The following is a 21,259-nucleotide window of genomic DNA, read 5'->3' on the forward strand; positions in this document are numbered from 1 at the left end:
TTTAAAGAAAAAAAAATGAAATAAAAAGCTTTCCAATAAGCGGTAAGCAAAAGACAGAAATGCTGCATTAATTTTATGTAACATAATGCCTTAATATGCAGTTTATCTTGCCTTTTTTCACTTGGGTTCTTCTGTCATTTGCATAGTGAGCTCTCTCCTAATTTCACAGTCATTATGCACTGATGTCCTTATTTCTCAGCATCACTAATTTTGATTAACTTAAAATGGTTCTTGAAGGTCAGATACATAGTAACGACATATTCCTCGGCATTGTTGCATAAATCCACTTTCTCCCCCCTCTTTATCCCCCCAGTGTGTGTGTGGGTTGCAAAAAAAAGGATTTTCATTTTCCTCGTAATGGATTTGGTTAACGGAGAAGTCACGCTGACATTACGGGAAGAGTTTGCCCATGGACGGTACACAATTTTGGGCATGGTGGTGGGCACGGGACCTGGGTGTTTTTTTTCATATTTTGGGGTTTTTTTTTCGAACCATTGGCGACGATTCAATGGAAAGTCTCTGTTGTAATGTTCGCGGACTGCGTTTGATTCAGGAATATCAACAAACTGGCACTGTGGCAATTCCTCGGAGAGCTCTATCATCAAAAGCAGAGAGGTGTAATCCCATTAATTCGGTCTATTCCGTTCTGCATTGCTTTCATAATACAACGGAGCCATTCAATAAATACAATTTACCGGGCAACATCACTCATCTGCCTTAATGCCCAAATCATTATATAGGCAAGACAAGTTTACTTTTCCTTGAAATCTCCCCCTTGCCATTAAAATGCTGCTTTGCTAAACAAACAGCGCTCGCCCTACCTTCGACGACGGGATTTTTTTTATTTATCTTTTTTTTTTTAATTGTTCCTTTTGCCCTAAAAAAAAAAAAGGGGGACTCTTATCAAGACAAACATGGGAGAAAAAAAAAAGAAAAAAAGTTGCCGCTACATAGACGATATTCTGTAGTAGATGTATCTATAGTTGACTTTTACTTTGGCGGTGAAAAGTCGGAATCGCAAATATTAAGAGGTGAACGACCTTTCCCGTCAAGGTTTGTTGGCCAAACCAATCAAAGGAGGAAAAAAAAATATCACAGTACCAAAATTTTTGTACTCCCTCCCTAAATTTAGAGATTGTTCCCACCACCAAAGGGCAACGGGAACTAGCGCTAGCCCATAATAGCCCACACTTTATTACCCATTACTACCGAGGTCATTAGCGGCAAGAATGATTGTCCTGGTCTTAACCTATTGATCATTGTAACTACTATCATTTAATCCCGCGTCGAGCGTCTCTAAAGCAGCTAAGGGCACACCAGAGAGAGTGGTTTATTGTGGAGAAATATAGCCAAGCGTTGGGAAATTACACTTTGATTCATAAAATCTACCCAGTGGTTTAAATCAATAGTATTTAAAACAGTCATGTAACTTCTTAAGTAGAACTCTCTAATATTTATGGCTCCCATATCGAATGCACTCAGTCAAAACTAAACTTCGGCTTAAACACAGGCTGGCACTCTCTGCACAACCCTCCATGCACGCATTGATTTTCGAAAACGGGGGGGAAAAAGGGGAAGTTTTTGCAATTTTTTTTCCTCTCTCTTTCACATTCATTTGAATTTGCAGCTGCTCCGTGCAAAAAAAAATGCATAGAAAGATGTATTTTAAAAAAATGCATATATGTAAATATTTATTTCTAAAAATGATTATAAATATATTTATTACAAAAAATATTAGAAGAAAAAAAAATTGTTATACTTTATAAATCTCCATAGTAAAAAAAAAAAAAAAAAAAAAAATGGGATTTTTTTTCTCTCTTTTTTTTCCTCTTTCTTTCACTGATCTGCACAAATGCATTCTTATTTTTAAAGCTGCCATTAAAGAATACGATATGAAAATCAGATCTATATGGATATGACTGTAAATGAACATTTAAAGAAAAAAAAATGAAATAAAAAGCTTTCCAATAAGCGGTAAGCAAAAGACAGAAATGCTGCATTAATTTTATGTAACATAATGCCTTAATATGCAGTTTATCTTGCCTTTTTTCACTTGGGTTCTTCTGTCATTTGCATAGTGAGCTCTCTCCTAATTTCACAGTCATTATGCACTGATGTCCTTATTTCTCAGCATCACTAATTTTGATTAACTTAAAATGGTTCTTGAAGGTCAGATACATAGTAACGACATATTCCTCGGCATTGTTGCATAAATCCACTTTCTCCCCCCTCTTTATCCCCCCAGTGTGTGTGTGGGTTGCAAAAAAAAGGATTTTCATTTTCCTCGTAATGGATTTGGTTAACGGAGAAGTCACGCTGACATTACGGGAAGAGTTTGCCCATGGACGGTACACAATTTTGGGCATGGTGGTGGGCACGGGACCTGGGTGTTTTTTTTCATATTTTGGGGTTTTTTTTTCGAACCATTGGCGACGATTCAATGGAAAGTCTCTGTTGTAATGTTCGCGGACTGCGTTTGATTCAGGAATATCAACAAACTGGCACTGTGGCAATTCCTCGGAGAGCTCTATCATCAAAAGCAGAGAGGTGTAATCCCATTAATTCGGTCTATTCCGTTCTGCATTGCTTTCATAATACAACGGAGCCATTCAATAAATACAATTTACCGGGCAACATCACTCATCTGCCTTAATGCCCAAATCATTATATAGGCAAGACAAGTTTACTTTTCCTTGAAATCTCCCCCTTGCCATTAAAATGCTGCTTTGCTAAACAAACAGCGCTCGCCCTACCTTCGACGACGGGATTTTTTTTATTTATCTTTTTTTTTTTAATTGTTCCTTTTGCCCTAAAAAAAAAAAAGGGGGACTCTTATCAAGACAAACATGGGAGAAAAAAAAAAGAAAAAAAGTTGCCGCTACATAGACGATATTCTGTAGTAGATGTATCTATAGTTGACTTTTACTTTGGCGGTGAAAAGTCGGAATCGCAAATATTAAGAGGTGAACGACCTTTCCCGTCAAGGTTTGTTGGCCAAACCAATCAAAGGAGGAAAAAAAAATATCACAGTACCAAAATTTTTGTACTCCCTCCCTAAATTTAGAGATTGTTCCCACCACCAAAGGGCAACGGGAACTAGCGCTAGCCCATAATAGCCCACACTTTATTACCCATTACTACCGAGGTCATTAGCGGCAAGAATGATTGTCCTGGTCTTAACCTATTGATCATTGTAACTACTATCATTTAATCCCGCGTCGAGCGTCTCTAAAGCAGCTAAGGGCACACCAGAGAGAGTGGTTTATTGTGGAGAAATATAGCCAAGCGTTGGGAAATTACACTTTGATTCATAAAATCTACCCAGTGGTTTAAATCAATAGTATTTAAAACAGTCATGTAACTTCTTAAGTAGAACTCTCTAATATTTATGGCTCCCATATCGAATGCACTCAGTCAAAACTAAACTTCGGCTTAAACACAGGCTGGCACTCTCTGCACAACCCTCCATGCACGCATTGATTTTCGAAAACGGGGGGGAAAAAGGGGAAGTTTTTGCAATTTTTTTTCCTCTCTCTTTCACATTCATTTGAATTTGCAGCTGCTCCGTGCAAAGAAACTAAGAGTCTCTGATCGCTCTCGGTATTTCTCGGCATGGACGACGATAAAGTATATAGAGGTATATAAAAGAAAATATGAATAGTGTTCCAGATGAATCATTGTGGACGGCAGATTTGGAGAGATTCGGGTAATGTACGCCCCCCCCCCAAGCCTTGTCTGGGTTCCCCAACCCAATAATAAGATGCCTTTAGGGATCTGCAATGCAAATGATACTGTTAGTCGACAAATTAACCCCTCTGATTCCAAGAGGACAGGCTACAAAGTGTTTGAAAATGGGTAAGTGTCAGGAGGAAGGGTTTACAAAAGTCCAACCATTAATATAGAGGCTGATAATTGTGCCGAAATCAAGGGAGGGAAAACTCCAAATCAAGGTTCATTATCACAGGTACCTTGTGTGGACATATCACTAATGTGTGCACAAATACATCTAATGAACATAGGAATGATGATATCACGGGACAGAGGGACATCACAGGTGCCCACATGGGCCAGAGTGATATCACAGAAGCCCACATGAGACAGGGTGACATAACAGGGGCCCACACAGGACAGAGTGACATCACAGGTGCCAAGACAGGACAGAGTGACATCACAGGGGCCCACACGTGACAGAGTGATATCACAGGAGCTCATACAGGACAAAGTCACATCACAGGTGCCCAAACAGGACAGAGTGACATCACAATTGTACACACGGGACAGAGTGACATCACACGTACCCTCACGGGACAGTGACATAACAGGGGCCTGCACGGGACAGAGTAACATCACAGGTGCCCCCACGGAACAGAGTGATATCACACATGCCCACATGCGACAGAGTGACATAACGTGCTCACACGGGACAGGGTGACATCACATGTATCCACAAGAGACAGACTGATATCAAAGGTGCCCACACATTACAACACAACATCACAGGTGCCCACACAGGACAAAGTGACATCACCATTGCCCACACGGGACAGAGTGACATCACAGGTGCCCACACGGGACAGAGTGACAACACAGGTGCCCACATGAGACAGAGTGAGGTCACAGGTGCCCACATGGGACAGAGTGAGGTCACAGGTGCCCACATGGGACAGTGTGATGTCACAGGTGCCCACACGGGACAGTGTGACATCACAGGTGCCCACACGGGACAGTGTGACGTCACAGGTGCCCACACGGGACAGTGTGATGTCACAGGTGCCCACACGGGACAGTGTGATGTCACAGGTGCCCACACGAAACAGTGTGACGTCACAGATGCCCACACGGGACAGTGTGACATTACAGATCCCCACACGGGACAGTGTGACATGACAGGTGCCCACACGGGACAGAGTGACATCACAGGTGCCCACATGGGACAGAGTGACATTACAAGTGTCCAGACGGGACAGTGTGACATCACAGGTGCCCACACGGGACATTACAGGTGCCCACACGGAACAGAGTAACATCACACATGCCCACACGACATCACAGGTGCTCAGATGGGACAGAGTGACATCAGAGGAGCTCACATGGGACAGAGTAACATCACAGGAGCCATCAAGTCACATGACACGCTAAAGTGTGCACAAGTCAAACAGAAGTTGGTTGACAATGTATCAGAATCTTTTTTATTCCATTACATTAGACTCAAAAACAGAACAAATAAAGAAGAAGAAATGGTCAGGGAAGGACTGGTGCATGAAGTGCATCGAAATGTAGATGCAATCCAACATTTGCATCAACCTAGAGCTAAAAGGGCTGGTACAAACTGAACTTCAACATACAAAAAGTGACAAATTTACATTTTGGACTTTAAAAATAAGGAAGCAATGGTTGGGAAAGCACTTAGTGCAAAAATGTCAACCATTCAGAGGTAAGAGTATCCGATTACATTACATGCAATCCAATGGTTGCATCTCGCCAGAGTAATAACGGACACGTGGGCATTTGCAGACTGAGCTTCTAAAACACAAAGGCACAAAACCAGACATGAACGGCCTGTAACCTTCCCTTGTTCCGGGGTCCAACATATCCTTGGTGCAGCCACACAGGGTCCCAGAAGGTGACAGGGTCACTACCACCTGCAACACAGCACACAGCTTCTGTTATAGTCAGATCTATTGGCCCATATACTCAGCATGCACTGGGCCCTCTTCTGTCTGTGTCCACCACTGATTGTTCATCATCAAAATGTGTGTGTAAAAGTCGCCAATCAAGTTCTTGCTCTAAAATGATTGAACCTGATGAGAAGAACTGAAAGCTAATTGGCTACTAAGTATAAAGCCAAGCATAGGCCTTGATAACCCCACAGCCAATGCCCAAATAGGCAACCTGGCAAGTCGAAACAGTCATTGAATTTTTTTTATAGGTGCCTATACACATGAGAACTGGCCGACTATCTGGGGGACTCCCAATGTTCTGATGACCCTTGACGTCAGAGGGGTGAGAAGTGTCGGATTTTAGCTCCCGATCCTTTTGCTTTTGGAAGAGATAAGTGGCCACCAACGGTGTAACTCTCCTCTAGCCACTGAACATATGTATATAGGGGATGGGGGGAGATATTGAAAGAAAACTAAACAACCAATGAATACGTATGTTTCACACTCTGTGTATCACAATCCAAGAAAGGAACCATGATGTACAGACTGGCCCAAACTCAACAACTACATAGGAACCATGATGTACGCGCAGGCCCAAACACAACAACTACATAGGAAGCATGATGTACAGGCCGGCCAAAACTCATCATCTACATAGGAACCATGAAGTACGGGCCGGCCCAAACTCAACAACTACATAGGAACCATGATGTACGCGTAGGCCCAAACTCAACAACTACATAGGAAGCATGATGTACAGGCCGGCCAAAACTCATCATCTACATAGGAACCATGATGTACGGGTAGGCCCAAACTCAATAGCTACATAGGAAGCATGATGTACGAGCCGACCTAAACTCAAGAGCTACATAGGAACCATGATGGATGGGTCGGCCCAAACTCAACAGCTACATAGGAACCATGATGTACAGGCAAGCCAAAACTCAACAGCTATATTGGAACCGTGATGTACGAAGGGCCCAAACTCAACAGCTATATTGGAACCATGATGTATGAATGGGCCAAACTCAACAGCTACATAGGAACTATGATGGATAGGCTGGCCCAAACTCAATAGCTACATAGGAAGCATGATGGACGGGCCGGCCCAAACTCAATAGCTACATAGGAACCATGATGTATGGGCTGGCCCAAACTCAACAGCTACATAGGCATATGTGAGCCTGTTGCATTCAGACCAGCAGTCTCTCCTCAGACCATGATATATGGATATATGAAAGTGACCCTAACAGGTTTATGGATCCACCTGACCCATCGGGATACAATTTAGGGCCGGTAGTTCATAAATTAAGTGGTGCATCCTTGATAGATCATAAAAAGTCTCCGATTAGTAATATGAGCAAACAAAAAAAGCAAAAATTTGGACAATTATATAATTTTGGAATGGAAATGTCACCTTACGACAAAACCCAAAAACACCACGTCCAATTCTTCCCAATTTCGAATCCACAATTTATTGTAAATATTACAATACAGTTTGATTTTTTTCTTTTTTCTTCCACCCTCCTGCTTCGTCCCCCTCCTCTACCTTCCCACATGGCAAGATTCATTAATGTAAATTATAAAACTGCCTGCGAGTCATTCGCCCGCTTCTCACAAAAGCCCTTTTTATGTAAATAAAAACTGTTCTCATTTACAGAAACAGGATTTGATATAATGTGGGAGGCGGGTTATGATCAGGTTGGGCAGAGATAGAATCGTGTTCTTCGTCTCCCGTGCGGTTCACTGGGGGTGACTTGACGCCCCTGATCTTATCTCTCCATTCGTATTCATTGCCAGCCTTCAGCTTACCTGCCAGGTTAATTGTTTTAGCGACAATAAATACTCCATTCCATCGGTATAAAAAAATAGAAGGCGGCTCAGGATAATTAAACCCTGTTAATATCTGACGTCAATATATTCCGTTTTTTTTATTATTATTTCCATATTCTTTATATTTTTTCGACAATGCAAAAAAAATAAAAAAAATCAACAATAAAATAATAGCTCATTAAGTCCAATTACAATAATAATAAATGCAAACACTTGTGCCGAAATTACCAGCTGAACCTAAGTGCTGTGCATTTATTTATGTTAATTGCAAAAACATTTATGTTAATGGGGTCGGAAAACAATGGATATTTTTCACTTCGCCGAAATATCCGACTGGAGATAACATTACACTTTTTTTTTTATAGAAATGTGTAATGTCATTTACAGCTTTGATGAACGAACCGGTTGACCTACCCCCACCTCCTCCCTCTAAGTTTTAAGGAGCAAGGGGTGCCGATTTATCAATGCCAACGTTGCCTAAGCCTTTCCTTTAGGAGTTAAAATAACATTTTACAAATATTACTTTTTGTAAGAATAAAAAAAAGAAAAACACTTTTATTCAATATTTTGTAATTTGGATACATCTCTGTTCTCACCCATCACCGGACACCTCGGTCTACAGTCAAATACAAGGGTGCAAATTACGTCCTAATGAGAAGACGTCTTCGATAATTTTGCCATTCGTTGATTTACTACGAGATGAAGAGATCGAAAGACGTTACAAAAAAAATTATAGATATGGTCATGGAAAAATCAACACCCAATGGATAGGCTTAGACATAAAGTGGCCGTCCGGCAATTAAAATAATTGTACCAAGAATCGTCATCTCGCAGGATACAAAAGTGAAATAAATTAAACTGTAACCATCGTCACAGGTTAGATAAAAATCTAAATTTAATGTATTCTGTCTTGTGTCATCTTGTTTTGTCAAGACATGAAAAAGAATAAGGAAATACAAGGCAAGGAAAGAAAAGAAAAAGGAGAGAAAAAAAAAAACCAGGAGCCCTTGAGATATCACAGATGACGACCTTTGAGATGCTGTCGGTTTACCCTATTCTGGGCTATTTGCACAACGATGTCTCAGATTTAAGGAGCTGATAGACCTCAAAGAACCTAAGCGCAGTTCATTGTTTAACAGGCAGGTTCCATCTCTCACCTAATCAATGGCCGTCCAGTTCTTCGCGGTACAGCGGGGTATAATGAATGACAACTACATTTTGTTACTAAATATTCATTGCGCTTGTGTTGAGCTGGTTGAGAGCTCAATGTCCGTCAACCAGAGGAGGGGGGGGCGGTGTAAAGATCCCTAGAAGATGACAGCAGGATCCCCGAGTTTCTACGTCTCCCTTCTCTTAGGAAAATAGTAATGAACCCACCCAAAAAAAACCCAGAAAGGTCTATAAAACATAATTGAAGTCTGTGCCGGGGAAAGAAAACAAGTTTCCAGTAACCCAAGTCTGCACTCCATAAAACAAACAAACTGCGTCGTAAGCAGCCAAGTCTGGACCAAACAATAACAATTTTAACTGATGGTGTCAGAACTTTCCCACAATCTCTCCGTGCAGGTGTTGTGTGTGGATTCCCCTCTTCTAAAGCCTGTATTTATTTTCCCAAACGAGAGGAAAATCAATAACTCTGAATGCAGCACAGAACATTTGTTACAGATTAAGACTTATTAATGGGACCGACTTAAAATAAACACGACTCTGGGAGTGCAAATCGTTTCATCAGTTGGGATGAGAGAGGGAACGTAACCTTTTGCTGCCTGGCTGACGTCTATTATTATGATGGCGTCTGAACCCGTAGATGTAGCACAGTCGGGTTAGTTGTCCGGAATCGGGATCTCCCAACTATATACGAGTCCGATTATGCAGCCCGAAGAGTTAAAATCAAAATAAACTCCGAGCACAATAAAAGCACTAGTAAAAAAAGTAAAAAAAAAACTCATCAACATCAAAACCCTTTGAAATACCTCCAAAAGGGTCAGTGGTCCAGGTTGACATCAGCACTACTTATATCTATCAGTTTCTCTTGTAGGGTCACGGTACATTGATGACGTTCCCCAGACCATCAACCCAACTTTAGCGTCAGCCGGAGTCGTTGAGTTACACACTAGCAACAGACATTGCACAGGTGACACAACAGACGACGATAAACCACAATTTTATTGTGTCTACTTGCTAATTATTTCAAGGCCTCCAGAACAGAGCAGCCTGTAATAAAGCCGTCTCTACAGTAATGTGCCTTTAAGACGTTTGGAGAGTGAACAGTGCAGAAGTCTGGGAACTTTGCATCGGTTTGTTATGGTAAACACTGCACCTAGTGCTCGGGTAAACAAGCAGATGCCAATCGGCCCTTCCTCTTTTTGAAACTTTATTACTTTTTTTTTAAGCACTGATGATTTACAGTTTTACCAGCTCTGCCAAATTATGCAATTCTGCTTTTAGGATGCTCCATGAGTCACACTGCATTAACCCAATGAGAACTTTGCCCAGAGTCCCCTTAAGATCCTCTACAGTGAACAAAACCATTTATGTCCTGATGTTTTCAGCACCCAGGGTCTGGAATAGGGGCAGAGATCAACAAAGACATTTACCTAAGAGATTAACAATTGACATTATGTTATTTTGTGCATTAGTAAGAGGCATAGCACGGTGGGAAACCTGCGATTTACATGGGACTGCAGGTACACTTTCAAAATTTGATTTGGGTAATTAGATATGTCAGGATGTATAAACAGTGAAGAATATTAAATCAGGAAGTGAGGGCTGGATGGAAGGAAGGATGAAGAGCGATAGAGAAAAAGAGAGAGGGAAAGATGGAAAAAGAACAAGAAGAAGAGATAAAGAAAGCGAGGTGGAAAAGAGGGAAAAAGAGAGTGCAAGAAAAAGTGAAAGGGAAACAGCGAAAGGGAGGGAGCATGAGTGGATTGGAAGAGCAAAAGGGACAGAGTGCGAGCGGAAGGGAAAGAGTGAAAGAGAGACAGAGGGCGGAAGGGAGAGGGCGGAAGGGAGAGGGCGGAAGGGAGAGGGCGGAAGGGAGAGGGCGGAAGGGAGAGGGCGGAAGGGAGAGGGCGGAAGGGAGAGGGCGGAAGGGAGAGGGCGGAAGGGAGAGGGCGGAAGGGAGAGGGCGGAAGGGAGAGGGCGGAAGGGAGAGGGCGGAAGGGAGAGGGCGGAAGGGAGAGGGCGGAAGGGAGAGGGCGGAAGGGAGAGGGCGGAAGGGAGAGGGCGGAAGGGAGAGGGCGGAAGGGAGAGGGCGGAAGGGAGAGGGCGGAAGGGAGAGGGCGGAAGGGAGAGGGCGGAAGGGAGAGGGCGGAAGGGAGAGGGCGGAAGGGAGAGGGCGGAAGGGAGAGGGCGGAAGGGAGAGGGCGGAAGGGAGAGGGCGGAAGGGAGAGGGCGGAAGGGAGAGGGCGGACGGGAAAAGGCGGACGGGAAAAGGCGGACGGGAAAAGGCGGACGGGAAAAGGCGGAAGGGAAAAGGCGGAAGGGAAAAGGCGGAAGGGAAAAGGCGGAAGGGAAAAGGCGGAAGGGAAAAGGCGGAAGGGAAAAGGCGGAAGGGAAAAGGCGGAAGGGAAAAGGCGGAAGGGAAAAGGCGGAAGGGAAAAGGCGAAAGGGAAAAGGCGGAAGGGAAAAGGCGAAAGGGAAATGGCGAAAGGGAAATGGCGGAACCGAAAAGGCGGAAGGGAAAAGGCGGAAGGGAAACGGCAGATGGGAAACAGCAGAAAGGAATAAGCATGAGGGAAAGAGCGAAAGGGAAACAATGAAAGGGAGAGATCGTGAGTGGAAGGGAAAGTGCAAAAAGAGAAAGCGCAAGCAGAAAGGAAAGTGTGAAAGGGAGAGAGCACAAGAGTAAGGTAAAGAGGTTAAAGGTAAAGAGGTTAAAGGTAAAGAGGTTAAAGGTAAAGAGGGTAAATGCAAAGAGCGGAAGGGAAAGAGCGAAAGGGAAAGAGCGGAAGGGAAAGAGCGGAAGGGAAAGAGCGGAAGGGAAAGAGCGGAAGGGAAAGAGCGGAAGGGAAAGAGCGGAAGGGAAAGAGCGGAAGGGAAAGAGCGGAAGGGAAAGAGCGGAAGGGAAAGAGCGGAAGGGAAAGAGCGGAAGGGAAAGAGCGGAAGGGAAAGAGCGGAAGGGAAAGAGCGGAAGGGAAAGAGCGGAAGGGAAAGAGCGGAAGGGAAAGAGCGGAAGGGAAAGAGCGGAAGGGAAAGAGCGGAAGGGAAAGAGCGGAAGGGAAAGAGCGGAAGGGAAAGAGCGGAAGGGAAAGAGCGGAAGGGAAAGAGCGGAAGGGAAAGAGCGGAAGGGAAAGAGCGGAAGGGAAAGAGCGGAAGGGAAAGAGCAGAAGGGAAAGAGCGGAAGGGAAAGAGCGGAAGGGAAAGAGAGGAAGGCAAAGAGAGGAAGGCAAAGAGAGGAAGGAAAAGAGAGGAAGGCAAAGAGAGGAAGGCAAAGAGAGGAAGGCAAAGAGCGGAAGGCAAAGAGCGGAAGGGAAAGAGCGGAAGGGAAAGAACAAGAAAGAAGAAGAAAGACAAAAACAGAATGAGAGAGAGTGAGAATGAGGAAGAAAGAGGCTGAGTCAGAAAGAGAATCGAGGATAGAAACAGAAAAAGGAGAGAGAAGAGCAAACCTAAAAACATGATATAAAGATAGATTTGATAGACGGATCTGCAGACATACAATGAATGGATAACGATAAATACAATCATGACAGACAGGACAGACAGACAGAATCATCTACTGGAAACATCATAAAAAAGAACAACTGGAATAACTATTGCTTTGAAACGACAATGTTTAAAATTCCTCTCCTTTAGATTCTCAAGAAAATAATATACCCCAATGCAGAATGTTTTCATTCCATACTGTGGAAAAACAGTAATGGATCCCCGTTTCCATGACGGCAGACACAAGTTCATCAAATAATGTTTTCTTTTCACACTTGTGTTGTTTTTTTGTTGCCCGGCCTGGGATTCCTCTAACGGCCCAGCTGGAACTTCACCAATGAAGCCGAGCCAACGCCACATACGCTCGGGAGCATCGTGCCACTTTTCATCATCACTTGGCTTTTTTTTTTTAATTAAATTTAGCATGTATAATCAGAATACATAAGGAATAAGATTATTACTACTTCCTCGGTGGGATGGATGGGGGAGATGAGTGACGGATCCCAATTTGGAGAAGTGTCTTTTCAAAAAGCTTTGATCACGGTGTATAATGTTAGATTGCAAGCTCCGTTAACAGGTGTCCCCCCCCTGGCTGTGACATTGGGGACAAGTCTCTGTGATATCACAGTTTGTTAATCGGAGCCTAACTAAATCCACACGGGTTTATGATTCACGTAAAGAGTTAACTCACTACTTTCCTCCATCTACAGACCCAAGTACACAGAACACATGCCGTACATAAAACCCTAAAAAAATAGTATTATTGATAACTTATGTAACACAATGGGGAAAGATCTATAGTGTATCACAAACATCGTCGTGAAAAACGTTACAATGTATCACCGACATGATCCAAACACACACATCAGATTTATATCATTTTGAAAAATATTCCATAAATATATATATATATATATTCCAATATTTAAAGTGGATTTAATGACATAGAATAAAAAAAAAGAAGAAAAAAGATAAATAATAAGATAAATAAGTAAACAAAAAACAACAAGATTAGGTTGTGGTGGATACAAGACGTTCCACCACCTTCCGGATACATTCTACCGTCTTCCGTTCTGATTTTTGCTTTCCCGAGCACCTTGATTTTGTAGCCTTGATTTTGTAGTCATTATGCTATCCATCAGTAAAGAATGGATGGGATAAAAAAAGTATTTTTGCCTGTGAAATAGATGATTTGCATGCAGTACAGAAATGCAAACCTGCACTAAGTGGCAGTTCTTGAACACTACGATGCCCTTCTGTATTACTATGACCCTTTTGCTGTGGTCTCGGCAAGTTCACCGTAAAAGGGTTTTGTGGACTGGATCGATTTGACGTCGGGTTTTTGCCAAAGATACAAAAACACACTAATGTATGTGGAGATTGCACTGCCGAGATTTGCAAGGTGAGACCGATGGGATGGAATAAGTAGACCGTGGAAATATCCCCTCTAGCTACGTGTCTTACAAAAGTCATCCAGGGGCCTACCTGTGTGTGTGTGGGTAGCTCTAATTTCCTTTACGTTTTTTTTTTTTCATGATTGCCCAATGACAGGTGCTGGCATTCTGCAGTTTGACAGGCCGCTACACAAATAACTGGCTTTCCTGAGAGGCCTAATGCTTCGCTAATGAACAATAAATCAAGTTTGATTACAAAGTGTCAGGCCAATCGGCTCTCAGTTAAGGGTTTCATGGCTGGGAAAAGACGCTCACATCTCTGTTAGTAGTGCCGGAAAGCAAAGAAACTGTATCAAAAGAAAGAAACAAAACAGCAACAACAACAACAACATCATAAACAGCAGTAGTAACAGCAACAACAACATCAACAAAAACATCAACAGCAGCAGTAACAGCAACAACAACAACTATTTACATAAAAAATGAAAAATAAATCAGAAAATGGAAACACTCAAAAATGTTTGTTTGTTTGTTTTCCTTTCTGGACCCAAAAGTATTACTGTCTTGTGCAACAACATCAAGAGCAACAACAGCAAATGTTTCCATAAAAAATGAAAAATAAATCAGTAAAGCGGAACAGTCAAAGCTGTTTATTTACATGACAAAAAATGAGAAATAAATCAGGAAAAGGAAACATTCAAAAATGTTTGTTTCTGCACCAAAAAGTATTATTGTTTGGTGCAACAACATCAACAGCAGCAGCAACAACCACATAAACAGTAACAACAACAACAACAAATACTTACATAAAAAATGAAAAGTAAATCAGGAAAAGGAAACACTCAAAAATGTTTGTTTGTTTTCCTTTCTGGACCAAAAAATCTTATTGTTTGGGGTAACAACATCAACAGCAGCAGCAGCAACAACATCTATTTACATAAAAAATGAAAAGTAAATCAGGAAAAGGAAACACTCAAAAATGTTTGCTTTCCTTTCTGGACCAAAAAGTATTATTGTTTGGGGCAACAACATCAACAGCAGCAGCAACTACAAATATTTCCATAAATTTTTTTTTTAAAAAATCAGTAAAAGCAAACAGTCAAAAATGTTTATTTACATTAAAAAAATGAAAATATGACAGGAAAAATAAACATTTTGTTCTCTTTTCTGGACTAAAAAAGTATTATTGCATTGTGCAACAACATCAATAGCAGCAGAAACAACAACAAATATTTACAAAAAAAAAATTGAAAAATAAATCAATACAAATAAACACTTTTTGTTTGTTTTTTCTTTTAGGACGAAAAAGTATTATTGTTTTGTGCACTATTACACAAAGATTCTGCAACAGCAGAAAACAAAATATAACCCTTTATCTCCCAAAGACAAACTTCAAAATAACAAAACGCAAACTTTAAAGAAGAAAGTTAAAATGTATAAAAAAATACAATTGCACGCTCAGCATATGGCATTCTATAAATTGTGAGCACACCCTTTGAGATATGTCTGGTTACACACAGCTTAACATAAAGGGAAAAGGAAAAGAAAAAAAAAACACTCCAGACAAAGTTTTCAATGACTTCATTGTTGCTTTGCAAGTGGAGAAGTTAACTACTGCAATGCCAATTCCCTCCGAGCACATGGTAACACATCAACATTCCCAAAATGCCAGCTGTCAAGATACACCCCCCCACCCCCCACAGTGGTGGGCACATGTGCCAGCTCAGGGTGGCAATACAGAGGTGGTGATAAAAATAAAAATTAAAAAAAATAAAAAAATTCTAGACTAGTGTGTTTTTTTTAAACTTACCTCTCTATCCCTGCCCAGATCAAAAGAAATCTTGTTAGGAGCAATGAAAGGACGACGTTGCCGGTTTGACACTGGGAATCACCTCCATTTAGATCTGGTTACTAAAGATTTGACCGACACAATTCAGAAAAAGCAAAAAAAAAAGAAGAAATCAACCACTTCCTCTACGTCACGAGACGTAAAAAATGGGGGTCTAAGATGGGGGTCGACAATCACCCGGCTCGATACAATAGTGTCAAACGAGCCGCCTTCAATAACAACAAGAGTGATCGACACCGAGCAACGTCAATAAGAAAGAATCACCACCGCCCCCCCCTTCTTCAGGATGAATGAACGCTACGGACAAAAACAGGAGCTCGCACACATCGTGCCGGGCGCACACGTGGAATTAAGAAGTGCACACGCTACCGCCGCCTTGGAAATTCGATAACGGCAGCTGATAGAAATTAAAGACATGTATCGGAGAATGCTCGCTGTCAGTTGTTTTGTTAGGAGACCGGAGGGAGGGAGAGAGGCGCGGGGGGGGGGGCGGGGGGGTTCAATGAGAGGACGATAGGGAGAAGAGCGAAGGTCGGGGAAGAAGAAGAGGGGGGGATTAAAAAATACAAAAAGAAATGAAGCAAAGAAGGATCGTTAACAAAAGGAGAGCGGAATTCTTGAAAGGATCCCAGGCAACTTAGTAAACAAAGCTTTGGAACGTCGAGAAACTGGAAGAGCATAAAAGCAGCAGCAGCAACAACAACAACACAACAAACAAAACAAGAAAGAAACGATTCCGGCAAGTTTCACGGGAGGAAAAGAAGAAAATTACAAAATCAATCACATATTGACCAACCTGACAAACTCCATTTAGCTGCCACCACCACAAACAGGAGAGCAGGGGCCCGGAGAAGAGCTAATAAGCCTTGTTGTACGCAGAGTCTTTAGTTTCCTCAGGTTGTAGACACATTGCACGGGCGGCTCATGGACTGACAACATGCAAAACCATCCTGCGGCCACGCCTTTCCAACCAATCACAACCATCCTCTAAACATAATCAGTTCAAACACCCAACACAATGAGCCCTTGCTTTCCTTTTTTTTTTTTTGCTTTTTTTTTTTTCTTTTCTTTTTTTTTTTTTCTCCCTACTGGCGGCAGGTGAAAAAATGCATTTGTCTGTAAAGAAACTAAGGCTTAATTGCTGTTAAACCTTTGACCTGACCAGGCTTGTGGCAGCTTTCTGAAAAGGCCATCAAACGGGCACACACTCATCCTTAATCAAACATGAGAAGGAAGAAGAGGACATTTTTTTTTTAAAAAAAAATTTATGAGTATTAAGGGTGGGCTACCAGAAAAGTGTAAAAGTTTAACCTTTATGGAAAAAAAAATAATAATTACACTTTTTTTTTTGCAAGAGAAAAAAAAAAGCACAAATGTAAAAAAATATATAGAAATAAAAAATGCAAAAAAAAAAGTAAATTAATATTAATAATGCAAAAAAGATTAAGTAAAGTAAATTAAAAAAAAATGCAAAAAAAGTAAATAAAAAAATGATGCAAGAAAAGCAATAAAATATGATGCAAAAAAAGATATAAAAAATGCAAAAAAAAGGAAAAAATATGATGCATGCAAAAAAAAAATAAAAAGTAAATAAAATGATGCAAGAAAAGAAATAAAATATGATGCAAAAAAAGATATAAAAAATGCAAAAAAAAGGAAAAAATATGATGCATGCAAAAAAAAAATAAAAAGTAAATAAAATGATGCAAGAAAAGAAATAAAATATGATGCAAAAAAAAAGATATAAAAAATGCAAAAAAAATATAAAAAATGCAAAAATACAGGAAATAAAATATGATGCAAAAAAGATAAAAAATAAAAAGTAAATAAAAAATTATGCAAAAAAACAAAAAAATGATGCAAAAAAAGTAAATAAAATATGATACAAAAAAAAAGATATAAAATAAAAGATGCAAAAAAGTAAATAAAAAATGATGCAAAAAGAAAAAAAATACAAAAAAGTAAATAAAATATGATGCAAAAAAAATAAAAAATGTTGCAAAAAAATAAGTAAATTAATATTAATAATGATGCAAAAAAGATAAAGTAAATAAAAAATGTTGAAAAAAATTAAAGTATATTAATATTAAATGATGCAAAAAAGATGATATATAAAAAATGCAAAAAAAGTAGAAAATAAAAAATGATGCAAAAAAGAAGATAAAGTAAATTTAAAAATATGCAAAAAACCCCAGAAGATTAAGTTAACTAGAGCGCACACAAAAGGTTACGTAGAATCTAAAAGGATGTAAAAAATTGTCTATTATTTTCTGATACCTTGGAACAAAACCAGCCCCCCCCCCCCCCAAAAAAACAAACAAAAAAAAACCAAAAACTGGGACATCCACACTCAGTTTTAAAGCCCTTTAAGCAAAAATGGGGGGTTAAAAGTCAGGGAGAGGAGCATCTTTGTCCCTTGGAGGAGACAAAACAGAGGGCAGGGTTACTAAATCCCATCAAGTTGTAAGATTCCTCCCACTTTGGCTTTATCCCCCTTTTTTATGCCCAGAGCTGGAAGAAAAGTCCCAGAGTGGCAGAGAGAGGAGGGAGAGGCATCTGCGGCTCCAGGGGACGCTCCTCATGAATTGTTTGTTTGTTACAGTCGTCTGATAAACAAAGAACAAAACAAAAACAATAAACAAAGCACACAACAAAAACAATAAACAAAGAGCAAAACTAAAAAACAACTTTAAACCTGTTCCTTTGCACCAGTAACCCCGGCCCCCCCACCCCCACGACCTGTTTTTCTCCCATATGCCTCTACGGTAAACACATCCACATAGTGTGTTGTGTCCATCTGCTCCTCCACTGTTGTCTGTTTGCTTTAACGACTGTTTTTGTCAGATAACCCTGGAGTAATAACACACACGGTATATTTACATACTTATTTTGTTTTTCTTTCATCTTTCAACAGGAGGAATAAACAGTGCCAGGTTAACCCTTTCCCTGTTGCAACAAAATGGAACAAGAAGGCCAAAGAGACACAAATCCGATTTGCCCCCACTTTTGTGTGACGCCCAAAAACCCTGCAAAAAATATTGCACATTTCTACCAAAATAAAAAGGCAGCTTTTTTATCCAGTTTGTGCACACAAATTCAGATGTATCAACAAGCTGAAGCCATTGTGAGCTCATATTTTTCAAAAGGCAACATGCTGCGGGTGTACGGGCAACTTTTGGCAATGCTATAACATGCAGTTTTGGATGCAACTTTTGGCAATGCTAAATATGTAGTTTTGGATGCAACGTTTGACAATGCTACGGATATACTTTTGGATGCAAGTTTTGGCAATGCTACGGATATACTTTTGGATGCAAGTTTTGGCAATGCCGCACATGTACTTTTGGGTGCAACTTTTGGCAATGCTATGCATACAGTTTTGGATGCAACTTTTGGTAATGTTGTACATGTCGTTTTACATGCAACTTTGGCAATGCTACACATAGTTTTGGATGCAACATTTGGCAATGCTACACATGTAGTTTTGGATGCAGCTTTTAGGAATGCCGCACGTGTAGTATTGGATGTGACTTTTGGCAATGCTATACATGCAGTTTTGGATGCAACTTTTGGCAATGCTATACATGCAGTTTTGGATGCAACTTTTGGCAATGCTATACATGCAGTTTTGGATGCAACTTTTGCCAATGCTAAATATGTAGGTTTGGATGCAACGTTTGGCAATGCTATGGATATACTTTTGGGTGCAACTTTTGGCAATGCTACGGATATACTTTTGGATGCAATTTTTGACAATGCATCACGTAATTTTGCATGCAAATTTTGGCAATGCCGCACATGTACTTTTGGGTGCAACTTTTGGCAATGCCGCACATGTACTTTTGAATGCAACTTTTGGCAATGCCGCACATGTACTTTTGAATGCAACTTTTGGCAATGCTATGCATACAGTTTTGGATGCAACTTTTGGTAATGCTGCATACGTAAGTTATGGATTCAACTTTTGGCAATGTTGTACATATCGTTTTACATGCAACTTTGGCAATGCTACACGTAGTTTTGGATGCAACATTTGGCAATGCTACACATGTAGTTTTGGATGCAGCTTTTAGGAATGCTAAATATGTAGTTTTGGATGCAACATTTGGCAATGCTACACATGTAGTTTTGGATGCAGCTTTTAGGAATGCTAAATATGTAGTTTTGGATGCAACGTTTGGCAATGCTATGGATATACTTTTGGGTACAACTTTTGGCAATGCTACGGATATACTTTTGGATGCAAGTTTTGGCAATGCATCACGTAATTTTGCATGCAAATTTTGGCAATGCCGCACATGTACTTTTGGGTGCTACTTTTGGCAATGCCGCACATGTACTTTTGAATGCAACTTTTGGCAATGCCGCACATGTACTTTTGAATGCAACTTTTGGCAATGCCGCACATGTACTTTTGAATGCAACTTTTGGCAATGCTACATATGTAGTTTTGGATGCAACTTTTGGCAATGCTACATATGTAGTTTTGGATGCAACTTTTGGCAATGCTACATATGTAGTTTTGGATGCAACTTTTGGCAATGCTATACATGTAGTTTTAGATGCAACTTTTGGCAATGCTACGGATATAATTTTGGATGCAAGTTTTGGCAATGCATCACGTAGTTTTGCATGCAACATTTGGCAATGCTACATATGTAGTTTTGGATTCAACTTTTGGCAATGCTACACACAGTTTTGGATGCAAGTTTTGTCAATGCTATATATGTAGTTCTGCATGCAACGTTTGGCAATGCTACACAGCTCGGATCCATATTATTCAATGAATCAGTGCTGATCTGCGTATTCTTTCTCTGCTGTATTCAACATGAGAAAAAAATGGCAGAATCTCACGAGTGGATGCGTAAATTAGGCAAGACTATTCAAGTTTATGGCTGCGAAAAAAAAAAACCGGGACAGCACACTGACCATCCTAGAGGCATCCATTTTTTTTTAGATACTTTACCATTCTGTAGCATAGGACACTATAAATGGTCCTATATATGATTGTAAATGAATGATAGGCGCTGAGAAAAAAACGGATTGCACACGGATGACAAGCGAGAAAAAAAATCAACCTACTTTTCTGAATGAAAATAGGATTGATTTTGTATACGCTTGTGTGAGCGCACCCTTAGATTATCTACACTTGGGTCCTTTCCTCAAAGGACCCCCATCATATCGAAAAAAAGGTGATTCACCAGTAAAAAACACACTCCAACAACTCAGAAACTGCATCTGTGTGCGGTTTCTCAAGTGTATTCTGAGGCTATGTTCACATTATAAATATGAAAAAAACCTTTAGAGAAAAATCCATGAGGATTCAATAAATACAGGAAATGATGATGTGATTGGTATTAAAATTAATATTTTTATTCAATGATTAAAATAAAAATTCATTACAAATCAATAGAAATATAAGGCAGGAAAAAGTCCCATAAATTATAGCAGTGGTTTACCAGGAAAATAAAGTGCTAAGTGCAAAGACCACAATTATTTAAATAAATATCTAATTGTCATATATAACAAAGTGCATAGTGCAAAGTGATATGGTATATATGAACAAGATTATAGTATAATTATCCTATACATCAAAAGCATGGAATTGTAAAAATGTATTAATTTACAAGGGGAATTATACCTTTAATGTGGTCTTGTGAATGATCCAAAGTATTCAGCTATGCCCCGACGCGCGTTTCAGCGATCCTTTCCTCAAGGGGTGCTATAGGGGAGTGAGGTTAATGACCCATTTATACCCTGTTTTCAGGCATCCAAACACGTCTGTGGCTCCTTTCTTTGTAAATATTAAACACGTGTTTTGGTGATTTTTTTGTCCACCATCGTGTTTTTGGAGGGTCATTTCCACTGGCGTT

General features: G+C 40.3%; 1 protein-coding gene across 3 annotated transcripts in view; it reads right to left on the reverse strand.

Annotated features, from left to right (window-relative positions):
- The window catches only part of FOXP1 (forkhead box P1), a 918,681-nt gene that overhangs the window by 161,050 nt on the left and 736,372 nt on the right, over window positions 1-21,259 (reverse strand). The window contains exon 1 of one of the 3 annotated variants that reach the window (XM_075321417.1): window positions 16,183-16,300. The exons of 1 other annotated variant lie outside the window; for it this stretch is intronic. The gene's annotated coding sequence lies outside the window, so the exon portion shown is untranslated. Of the gene's footprint in view, window positions 1-15,347; window positions 15,426-16,182; window positions 16,301-21,259 lie in introns of those variants that run through there. One more of the 3 variants, XM_075321418.1, reaches the window with a different exon arrangement.

The sequence above is a fragment of the Anomaloglossus baeobatrachus genome, chromosome 8, assembly GCF_048569485.1.
Source record: "Anomaloglossus baeobatrachus isolate aAnoBae1 chromosome 8, aAnoBae1.hap1, whole genome shotgun sequence".
Taxonomy (NCBI): domain Eukaryota; kingdom Metazoa; phylum Chordata; class Amphibia; order Anura; family Aromobatidae; genus Anomaloglossus; species Anomaloglossus baeobatrachus.